The 12100-nt window shown below is 37.1% G+C and overlaps 1 protein-coding gene across 3 annotated transcripts in view; it reads right to left on the minus strand.

The window, feature by feature from the left end:
• LOC136863995 (uncharacterized) overlaps nt 1-12100 on the minus strand; it is a 566004-nt gene that overhangs the window by 91755 nt on the left and 462149 nt on the right. The window lies entirely within an intron of this gene.

Below are 12100 nucleotides of genomic sequence, written 5' to 3' on the forward strand. Positions count from 1 at the left end.
TGTGGACTTTAAGAAAGCGTACGACTCCATTGACCGGGAAGTCCTGCTAAACATCTTAAATGAATTTGGAGTTGATTTGAAACTGCTGGCATTAATTAGAGCCACCCTGACCGATACAACATCGAAGGTGAAGTTCCACGGATGTCTCTCGCATTCCTTTGACATCAAAACAGGAGTCCGATAAGGTGATGGGCTATCCCCGATACTCTTCAACTGTGTTCTTGAAAAGATCATCAGAACCCGGCGGATGAGATTACAGGAAACCAACTACAGTACATTGAGAATAGGAACCAAATCCAAGGGGATCGCAACAGACTGCTTAGCATTTGCCGATGATATTGCTGTTCTCTCAAAAGACATAGAAACCGCTAGAGCTCAAGTTGAAATTTTAAAGGAAATTGCCGAACAAACTGGTTTGCAGATATCGTTTGAGAAAACAGAAGTAATGACTAACATCAAAGAGGCTCCTCCAAAACTCCATTCAAAATACGGGGACATCACCCGAGTAGACAAATTCAAATACCTGGGTGAGATCATCATGAAAAATGGACTGGACAAAGAAGCACTTCAGGAGTGAGTACGCAAACTGGAAATAGCCTACCAAACATCCCGCACAATCTACAACAAAAAATGCCTTTCCCAAAACACCAAGATACGTCACTATGAAACAGTTCTGAAGCCAGTAGTTCTATATGCAGCCGAAACCCTGTCTCTAAATGCCAACAAAGGACTCCTTGAAGAACTGGAGAAAAAAGAACGCAAAATTGTGAGAGGAATCTTGGGATCAAAGTACAGAAATGGAATCCATCAAAAGAGATCCAACGAGGAAGTCTACAGCAAAATAGAGAAAATTACCGACACAATCAGAAAAAGACGGGCACGATTTTACGGTCATCTGAAAAGAATGGACGGAAGAAAGTTAACTAAAGAAATCTTTCACTTTTTTGATTCAAACCCCAAAACCACAATTCCCTGGTTTAGAAATACTAAAGAAGACCTGCAAATGCTACATATCTCAGCTGAAGACGCCCTTAACAGAGATCTCTTCCGCAAGAAAATATTGACGAACGGGCTAAACCGAGACGAGCAACCGAAGAGAAGACACGGTGTCCCTTGGACAGAGGAGCGTAAGCAGGCCCACTCACAAAGAATGAGGGAAATTTGGGCTCTAAAGAAGGCCAAGTTCAGTGTCAAATGCAACAAGACTTAACGTGGTCCTTGATGGCCCCAGCGAATTATATATATATAAAGTAGCTTGTCCTGACTGACTGACTGACTGACTGACTGACTGATTCATCATCGCTGAGCCAAAACTACTGGACATAAAGAAATGAAGTTTTGAGGATATAGTCATATTAAGATGTAGGTGCTCGCTAAGAGAGGATATTTGGATATTCCTTCGCTAAGAGGGTGAAAAGGGGGTTGACATTTTAAAATGAGTGTATCTATATCTCAAAACTTTTAAAGTTTACAGATGTAAAAATTGGTATTTAGAATCTTCTTTAAACATAAGGAAACAGGTATTTTTTTGTTTTCAGAAAATCCCAATAGGAGGGGTGAAAAATGGTGAAAAGGGGCTAGAATGCCTTTAATCAGGATACCGGTACTTATGTCTCAGAAACTGAAAATATTACAGACCTGAAAATTGGTACTTTTAGTCTCTTTTAAAAATGAAGAAACACATATTTTTTTGTTTTTTTGGAAAATCCAATTAATGGGAGGGTGAAAAGGGGGGTGAATTTTTAAAATGAGTACATCTATATCTCAAAACTTTTAAAGTTTACAGATTTAAAAATTGGTATTTAGAATCTCTTTTAAAAATAAAGAAACACGTATTTTTTGTTTTTGGAAAAACCCAATAGGAAGGGTGGAAAAGGGTGAAAAATGGGTTGAATGCCTTTAATAAGGATACTTATATCTCAGAAACTGAACATATTACAGACCTGAAAATGGGTACTTTTGATCTCTTTTAAAAATAAAGAAACACGTATTTTTTTGTTTTTGGAAAATCCAATTAATGGGGGGGGGTGAAAAGGGGGTGAATTTTTAAAATGAGTGTATCTATATCTTAAAACTTTTAAAGTTTCTAGATGTAAAAATTGGTATTTAGAATCTCATTTAAAAATAAAGAAACACATATTTTTTGTTTTTGGAAACTCCCAATGGGAAGGGTGGAAAAGGGTGAAGAAGGGGTTGAATGCCTTTAATGAGGCTACTTATATTTCAGAACCTGAAGATATTACAGACCTGAAAATTGGTATTTGGGATCTACTTTAAAAATAAAGACGCAGGTATTTTTTCGTTTTTTGAAAATCCAAATAATAGGGGGTGAAAAGGGGGGTGAAGTTTTAAAATTAGTGTGTCTACATCTTAAAACTTTAAAAGTTTACAGATGTAAAAATTGGTACTTAGAATCTCCTTTAAAAATAAAGGAACACATATTTTTTGTTTTCTGTAAATCCCAATAGGAGGGGTGTAAAAGCGTGAATAATGGGTTGAATGCCTTTAATGAGGATACATATATCTCAGAAACTGAAGATATTACAGAACTGAAAATTTGTATATGGGATCTCCTTTAAAAATAAAGAAACACGTATTTTTTGTTTTTGGAAAATCCAATTAATGGCGGTTAAACAGGAGTGACAAATTGGGGTGAATTTTTTGAAAGACTATATCTACAGAATATCTGAGAAACGTAAAATGTTACAGGCGTAAGAAGTGGGTATTTGGAATTTTCTGTAAATGTAAAGAAACATAGGCGATTTGTTTTTGGAAATAAGGGGAAATAAAAAGGGGTGAAGTTTTAAAATGAGAATTTCTACAGTAGGCTATATCTCAAAAAACTTAGTATGTTACAGAAGTGAAAAATGGTATTTTTATCTCTATTAAAAATAAAGAAACGTGTATTTTTAGTTTTCGGAAATAGCACTTGGGTGGAGGGGGGGAGTAAAAGTGACGAAAATGGTGTTCATTTCTTTCAATTAGGCTACTGATATGTCAAAAATGAAGATGTTACAGACGTGAAATTTGGAATCTGCTTTAAAAGTAAAGAAACACGTATTTCCAGAAAATCCAATGAAGGCGGGTGGGGGTGAAAGAATTGAAAAATGAATTGACTTAATTGTATGAGAATACATACATCTAATAAAAATTAAGTTGTTTTAGACGTGAAAATTAAGGTACAGGGCTGCCGACAGTGGGGTTCGAACCCGCTATCTCCTGAATAATGGATACTGGCCGCACTTAACGTAAACGGAGAAAGCCTCATTAGTCTATGCAGAGAGCATGACATAGTCCTGAAATCTACATTCTTCAAAAAACTTTCTAGGAAACAAACTACACGGGTATCTCCAAATCCAATCTGTGGGGAGAAACCACTTGACCATGTTGCTATAAGCAGACAGTTTTCACTGGAGATACTTAATGTAAAAGTTGCTAAGGGTGCAGGTTTGGATTCAGACCACTATCTATCTATCTATCGTTAAATTCTAAATTAGGCCGATGTATAGAAGAGAGTCATTGAAAATGAAAACCTACCACCTGTTTTCCAGTCAAAGACCGGGTCAGGGATGTAATGAATGATGCAAATATAGGCTATTAGTACGATGGGGTCGCCACTCCCGAAGTGATTTATTAATGAGTGATAGATGTTATGAAATGAGAATGGAGAGTGTTGCTGGAATGAAAGATGACAGGGAAAACCAGAGTACCCAGAGAAAAACCTGTCCCGCCTCTGCTTTGTCCAGCACAAATCTCACATGGAGTGACCAGGGTTTGAACCACGGTATCCAGCGGTGAGAGGCCGACGCGCTGTCGTCTGACCCACGGAGGCTAAAGAATCAATATAAACCCAAAAATGTTTGACACACAAAAATTAGCCAAGGAAAATGATTTCAAAGCACTTCTGGAAAAAAAGAACACCTGAAACATGGGAGCAACTTTAAAAAGATGTAGTACAGATAGCAGAAACATGCTGGTGGAATGATGAGTGTGATGAATTAATCTTAAAAAGACAACATGCTTGGAAAATTTGGAATGCAAATAAAAATGATAAGAATAGGAACTACCTTAAAGAAGCCCGATAGCTTGCATAAAAAGGGCCTCAGAAAGATCAAAATGCAACATATGGAAGACCAACTAACATCAATGGAATCAAACTTCAAACAGAACAATAAAAGGGACTTTTACAAACCTTCAAAACTAGCTTAAAGAAATACACTCCACCAAGTTTACTTTTCACAGACCCAAAAACTCAGAAAACGGCATGTAATAATGCTGAGAATTGCAGAATACTTTGAAGAACTATATAACTGCGATGCACCAAAGGAGAAATTTAATTTTGATAATGCAATCCCAATACCACCAGACTCAAAGCCACCAACAACAGAAGAAATAAAAGATATCATAAAAGAACTTAAAAATAACAAAGCATCTGGAGAAGACAATATCACTGCTGAATTGTGGAAATATTCTAGTGACAATATGATACTGTGTTTAAGAGAAATCATCAAAGAAATTTGGGGGGAAAAAGTTTACCATCAGAATGGACATCTGCACTAATATATCCACTACATAAAAATGGGAAGAAAACAGATCCTAACAACTATAAAGGAATCTCCCTTCTGCTAGTAATCTACAAGATCCTGTCCAAGGCGCTTTTAAAAAGAGCAGAACAAATATTCGACCCACAACTATGAGAGTATCAAGCAAGATTTAGGAAGGGAAGGTCATGTGCCAAACACATATTAAACTTAAAGAACATAATAGAAATGAGGAAAATCAGGAACTTGAAATACGTAGTTACTTTTGTGGATTTTAAGAAAGCCTACGATAAAATAGACAGAAATGCACTAATTGACATTATAAAGGAATTAGGACTCGATAATAAAACAACTGAAATAATTAAAGAAATGTTAATAAACACAATATCCAAAGTAAAATTTAGGGGCAAACTCTCAAAACCTTTTGAAATAAAGTCAGGTGTACGACAGGGAGATGGTTTGCCACCTCTGCTTTTCAACTGCGCATTAGAGAAGATAGTTTGAGAATGGAGGAAAGCCATGAATACTAAAGGTGTTCAACTAGGAAGAAATCCAAATAAAATCACTGTAGATTGTCTGGCTTTTGCAGATGACATGGCATTAATTACTGACTCACTGGATAATGCTCAAGAACAAATCCGAGAATTAAAAAAGCAAGCAGCTAAAATAGGACTACAAATATAATTTGAAAAAACAAAGTTCATGACAAACATCAGTGATGCCCTGCAAAATATGACAATTCATGACAACACAATATGTAAAACAAATTGCTTTAAATATTTAGGAGAGTGGATAACGAATGACACAAAAGAAAAGATAGCTATAGAAACTAGAGTGCACAAAATGGAATGGATGTTTCACATGACAAAGAATGTATATAACAAAAAATCCTTATCCTAGAACACAAAATTGAGATACTACCAAACAGTAGTCAGACCTGAAAATATATATGCGGCACAAACACTTAAACTAACAAGAACTGGAGATCTCTAAAAACTAGAGAAGGTTGAAAGAAGAATTGAGAAAATACTGGGAGCTAAACGAAATAATAATGCAGAATACAGGTTAAGACCAAACAGAGAGCTATATTTGAAAATTGAAACACTGACGTATTGAGGAAAAGAAGACTACAATTTTTTAGACAGGTTGACAGAATGGATGACAACAGACTAACCGAGCTCATCTTCAACCTTCTGAATAGTTACAAATCTAAACCCACATAGTTCAATGAAATTGAGAAAAACATGAAAAATGCTGGAATTAAAACAGATACAATCAAAAACAGAACACTTTTTAGAGAAGCAATTCAAAATGCAGCGTTTCAGGAGCGGAAGAATCCAACAACTAGAAGAAAGTGGACTCAGGAAAAGAAGGAACGACACACTCAAAGGATGAAGGAAATTGGGAAGCAAAGGAAATCGAGCACAATGAAAAGTAACCAAAGTTGATTCATCGTACCTCCCAATGGGTTATTCAAAAGAATAATAATAATAATAGGGGTCTAATAATAAAAAATTTCATACAGCTATTGATAGCCTGATGCAGCCCTTGTACGACAGACCTTCGAACAAGTATTAGCGGCATCTGCCATGTAATGAATGTAAATGTAATTACTTGTAATCTGCCATGTATACAAAACTATGTTTTATTGTGGTGGAGGAAAGTGGTGTATGTGTTGCAGGGATGTTGGGGACAGCATAACACCCAGTCCCTGAGAGAAGGAAATGAACCATTTGAGATAAAAATCCCCAACCCAGCCAAGAGTTGAAGCCTGGACTCTGAACCAATGGCTACTATGCTGACTGTTTAGCGAAAGACCTGGATGATAATTATCTTGGATCCACAATCCTGGGATCTGAAGGCTAAAGTCGATCCAGAGTTGGAGCTTAGTAAACTTGATGAGAGTGGTAAGACAACCCAGCCATCCCGTGCAATATTCTGAAGGTGACCAAAGATATGCAATGTTTTATGGTATCTTGGTGGAACACAACATACTGCTTGATAGCCAGTTTTCATCTCACACAACTTTTACTTATGACTTAATAACAACCATTCCAATTGATAATAATCACACCCTATTGAAGGACACAGTGAAATTTAATCTTGAATTGGCAGTTTGTTTTCAAACAGTACTTCTGTACATCCATCAACTCTAACATACACCTGTCAAGAATGATCAAAATTTTTGGACAACCTAGAACTTAGTTCTTTTTTTCTTGAAAGCTAATTTTCTCAAATATGACCAGTTTTTACTCCAAACAGCTATAAATACTTATTTCTTTTAATATCTATTGAATTCTCAGCTATAAAAGCAATCTAACAGCATCGCCTAAAATTGTGATTTTTCTAATGAAAATGCACAAATGAAATCCAACTAACTGAGCTTACCTTTGAGAACACAGATTAACTATGTGATACATACATCCATACATAAATACATCATCATTATAGTCTGTAATGCCTTTCAGTGTTCAGCCTGCAAGCCTCTGAATTTACTAAATGTTGCCACAATCCTCTATTAGCAACTATGCCTCATTTAGTTCTATACCTCTTATCTTTAAATCATTAGAAACTGAGTCTAACTATCATTGTCTTGTTCTCCCTCTACTTCTCTTACCCTCAATAACCAAGTTAATTATGTTCCCAGGTAACCGATCTTCCTCCATTTACCTCAAATGTCCCCACCACCCAAGCTTGTTAATGCGTACAGCTTCATCAATCAAGGAGTGGAGTGGGCTGGGCATGCAGCAAGATTTAATCCCCGGAAATGGACGAAGGCAGTAACGGAGTGATATACATGAGATGGACAACAGAGAAGAGGATATCCATTGTCTACATGGTCAGATATAGTGGGGCAAACTGTGGGATCATTGCGGATGAGAACTGTCCAAGACAGAAGAGCCTGGAATGTGATAGGGGAGGCCTTTGCTCCAAAAGAAGATTAATAATAATAATAATAATAATAATAATAATAATAATAATAATAATAATAATAATAACAACTCCGCTACCATGATCATTCTCACTACCTTCACTGAGAAAAATGCCACGGAGGCAAAATAAGTAAAGACTGACAGTGTTGTTTTGTGTTAACAGCGATGGGAGTGAAAATTTACCCCCAATAATAATTGGAAAATGTAAGAATCCAAGATACTTCAAGAACACCCGTACACTCCCATGTGAAAATGTAAATGAAAAATGAAAATCCACAGCCTGTTTCCAGTCATTCGATCGGGTCAGGAATGGAATGAATGAAGCCCCGATCTAGCGGCAAGGATAGGAATTGTGCCAGCTGCCAAAGCCTGTCGCACCCCTCTGGGGCAATGATTAATGAATGACAGATGGAAGGAAATTATATTGGAGAGTGTTTTTGGAATGAAGGATGACAGGGAAAAACTGGAGTACCCGGAGAAAACCCTGTCTGGCCTCCGCTTTGTCCAGCACAAATCTCACATGGAGTGACCAGGATATGAACCACAGAACCCAGCGGTGAAAGGCCGACGAGCTGCTGCCTGAGCCACAGAGGCTTTACACTCCGATGTAAATATGATTTTAACAAAAGTGCGTGGATGACATCGGAGATATTTCTAAAATTTTTACGAAGCTTGGATGCTAAGATGAGATCAGCAGGAAGGAAGATAGTGCTGGATAGAGACAGATGTCCAGCTCATCCTTCTTCAGATACATCTTTCCTGCGGAATATCAAAGTGGTTTTCTTTCCTCCTAACTGCACTAGTAACCTGAAGCCTTTGGACCTTGGCATTATTCATTCTGTGAAAGTGAAGTACAGGAATTCCCTGGTTCAAACAGCTATTTTTTTTCTTGAAAGAAATGAGGAAATGAAATTGAAAATACTCCAAGCCATGCATATGTTTGTAGCAGCATGGCAACGAGTCACAACAGGCACTATTCAAAACTGCTTTGGCCATGCAGGTTTTGGTGACATTTCAGAAGTTTTTAATAAAGATGACACTACTGATGACATTAGGGAAGATTGGGGGGTTGTATCACAGGACTCGAGTGCCATGACATTCAAAGAATTTGTTACTTGTGATGATTCATATCCTAACCTCAGCACCACAGATGGATGTTGGAGACCTCAAAAAGACAAAGTACAGAAGAAGAAGAAGAAGAAGAAGAAGAAGAAGAAGAAGAAGAAGAAGAAGAAGAAGAAGAAGAAGAAGAAGAAGAAGAAGAACCAACTTTTGGGGCAGCAGTGGAGAGACTGGATATTGCCTGACAGTACTTCTCCTCCTTCAACATTGATGAAGATCTCATCAACAGTCTCAACCAAATTGAGAAAAAACTTCATTCCGTGAGACATCTGGGCAAGAGGAAGCAAACTATTGTACTGGACTATTTCATGCTCTATTTTTCACAAATCTCTTTAAAATCATGTTAGATCTCTGTTCCTTCAATTTAAAACTGCAAGTCAGTAATACCTATTTCTCTTTTCCTTGCTACAGGTTGTGCTCCCAATGGTCCACTAAGGAATTTGTTACATCTGCTGTTTTGTACATATTTTCTGTTATTCTTGTGTTAATTTGAGTTTTTAGTATTAGTACATTCATTTATTATTTCTTGACATTACATTAGTTAAAGACATAAATGTATTATTATTTCTTTTGATACATAGCCTATTTTCTTTGTGCCCCTATTAAGGAAAACCCCTTTTTAAGGAAGAATTGTCAAATCCCCCGGAGATTCATTAAAAAAGGATTCTACTGCATCAGATTAACCCAGAAAATGGAAAGGATTCAAAACTTCAACAAAAGATTTCATTAGACCTAAAGATTAAATTTAAAATTGAGATTCTTGCAAATTCCCAGGCTTCGTGTAAAATGCTTGTTGCTGAAATCTCATATTAAGTGAAAAAGAAAGAAACCACCACTTATATTTCGAATATTTGTGAATGAGCCTATAGAGGTCCAGCCCATTTTGATTTAAGGAAAACCATCAGGTGTTGATGTGATTCACGTATTTCTTTTCATTGCCTTCACTGTGTCCATCTGTCTTTCTTTTTATCCTACACTTCCCAAATCAAGACTGAATATCTATCACGATGGCTGCTTAGCGAGTGTTGATACTCAATTTCCTGATTAAACATACTTAATGGGAGCTCAGAAGAAATGTAGATGAACTGGGATTGATGAGAAGTAATTTCACATAAGATGGCAGTGTTTGAAAATGTGAAAAATGACCTTATCCTTCCCTGTTTTCATGTTTGTCCTTGCTTCCTCTTTGTGCAGCCCTCTCTTGCAATACTGACCTGCGACAGTATTATTATTATTATTATTATTATTATTATTATTATTATTATTATTATTATTATCATCATCATCATCATCACCTTTCTTACGATAGGGCTCAAGCCAAACCATATTGTGAAAATGAAAATCCATAGCCTGTTTCCAGTCATTCAACCGGATCAGGAATGGAAAGAATGAAGCCCCCATCTAGAGGCGAGGATAGAAATTGTGCCGGCTGCCAAAGCCTGTCGCACTCCTGTGGGGCAATGATTAATGAATGACAGATGAAATGATATTGGAGAGTGTTGCTGGAATGAATTGTGACAGGGAGAACCGGAGTACCCATAGAAAAACCTGTTCCACCTCCGCTTTGTCCAGCACAAACCTCACACGGAGTGACCGGGATTTGAACCACGGAACCCAGCGCTGAGAGGCCGGCGCGCTCCCGCCTGAGCCACGGAGGCTCCAAATCATATTGTATTCAAACATTTTACAACTTAAATTATTATTAATATAATACGTGTAAACTGTTATACATTATTATATATCATTTCATGGCAAAATAATCTTATTCTAAATATTATAAAAAACTTAATTTACTACATCTGTATATTTTTAATTCATTATGGATAATTTAGGTAAACTTATTATTTCTGAAGTACCATATCAGACACTTTCTTTTGATCTGTCTCAGGCTGCTCATGCCACTAATTTCAGCCAGGATTGAGTCCCAGTAACAGATGGTAGCAAGTATAAATGTCTTGTAGTATGTGCTATTGTAATAACTGGGAACAGACATGGGGGATTATGTTGATGAACTTGAGGGAATTCAAGCTGAAAGTGAGAGGTTTTTAAAATTTCTTCTGAAATAGTCCAGTTTGCTTGTTTTTTTTTTTTTGTTTTTTTTTTCTATTTGCTTTACGTCGCACCGACACAGATATGTCTTATGGCGACGATGGGATAGGAAAGGCCTAGGAATTGGAAGGAAGCGGCCGTGGCCTTAATTAAGGTACAGCCCCGGCATTTGCCTGGTGTGAAAAATGGGAAACTACGGAAAACAATCTTCAGGGCTGCCGACAGTGGGGCTCGAACCCACTCTCTCCTGATTACTGGATACTGACCGCACTTAAGCGACTGCAGCTATCGAGCTCGGTGAAGTTTGCTTGTTTGCAGAACTCTGTGAATTAGAGTGTTTGTGTTGTTCTGTAAATCTTATCCGTGACACTTGATGGAGAAAGGAGGTGATATGGGACCTGACTGGGATATTCAAAAACGAATCAAGCACAAGCATTGCAGGCATGCTGTAGTGAACCGTTAAGTATGAGTTGATTTTTCACTTGGTTCTTCCTTTCCATTACTTATACTGACCCCCTGGGCTCCTCCTCTCCTTCTGTGTTTGTCCCATGTTCCTACCCACTTATCCTCTGTATTCATCTTCGTCATTTTGTTTCCTTGCTTTCCTCATGTTTATCTGGCTTTATTTTCATCTCACACTATCCATATCAAGACTGAAGATCTGTCAAGGTGTCCCTCAAACTTCTAATATGGCACAACAGTACAGTAGATTTAAGGTCTACATAAATTTCATCCTTTTATGAAAACACGGCAACTTGATGATCAAATTTAAATTTACAAAATAGTGCCTCGCCGTTAATAGAACAACTAATCTTCTACCACAACCATATACTCTTTATCTTAGGTACTAATAATTACCATCTTAGTGGCTTATAACAGCAAATCCCCCCTAAACTCATTGTACTAAATCAATACCTAAGTATGGGACAGCCGATGAGGGGGGGGGGGTATATATTGATCTGGGCTTTATTTCCAACCCCTACCATAATTTGTTTGCCTAGTACTCACAAAAAATATGGATCATGTCTAGTAAGATTGTGAAGAATAATCTTTGGGTGGCTTGGCTTGTGACTTCTGATGAATCTGGGAAGCAGAAACAGACTCCCTGGAAACAGAAGAGCTGGGATTGGTGAGGTGAGAGCCCCTCTGTATGAAGACAACAGTATACGAAGATGTGGAAAATATCCTTTTCCAATTGTGTTTTCATGTGTTTCCTGGACTCCATTTTTTATTGCCTCATCTTTCAACACCAAATAGTTATTGCATTAATCCTATCACATGTTTCTATTCAAGTTCTTATATTCTATATTTGACTTAATTCATGAATTGGCACACAGAAAACATATGAGAAAGTATTTCAAACAAAAAAGAAGAAACTTAACAGAGAAAATATACACTCAGCCATAACATTTAATATTTTCTCCTATATTAAACATATTACACAAATAAATGTTA

Source organism: Anabrus simplex, chromosome 2 (genome assembly GCF_040414725.1).
Source record: "Anabrus simplex isolate iqAnaSimp1 chromosome 2, ASM4041472v1, whole genome shotgun sequence".
Classification (NCBI taxonomy): Eukaryota; Metazoa; Arthropoda; class Insecta; order Orthoptera; family Tettigoniidae; genus Anabrus; species Anabrus simplex.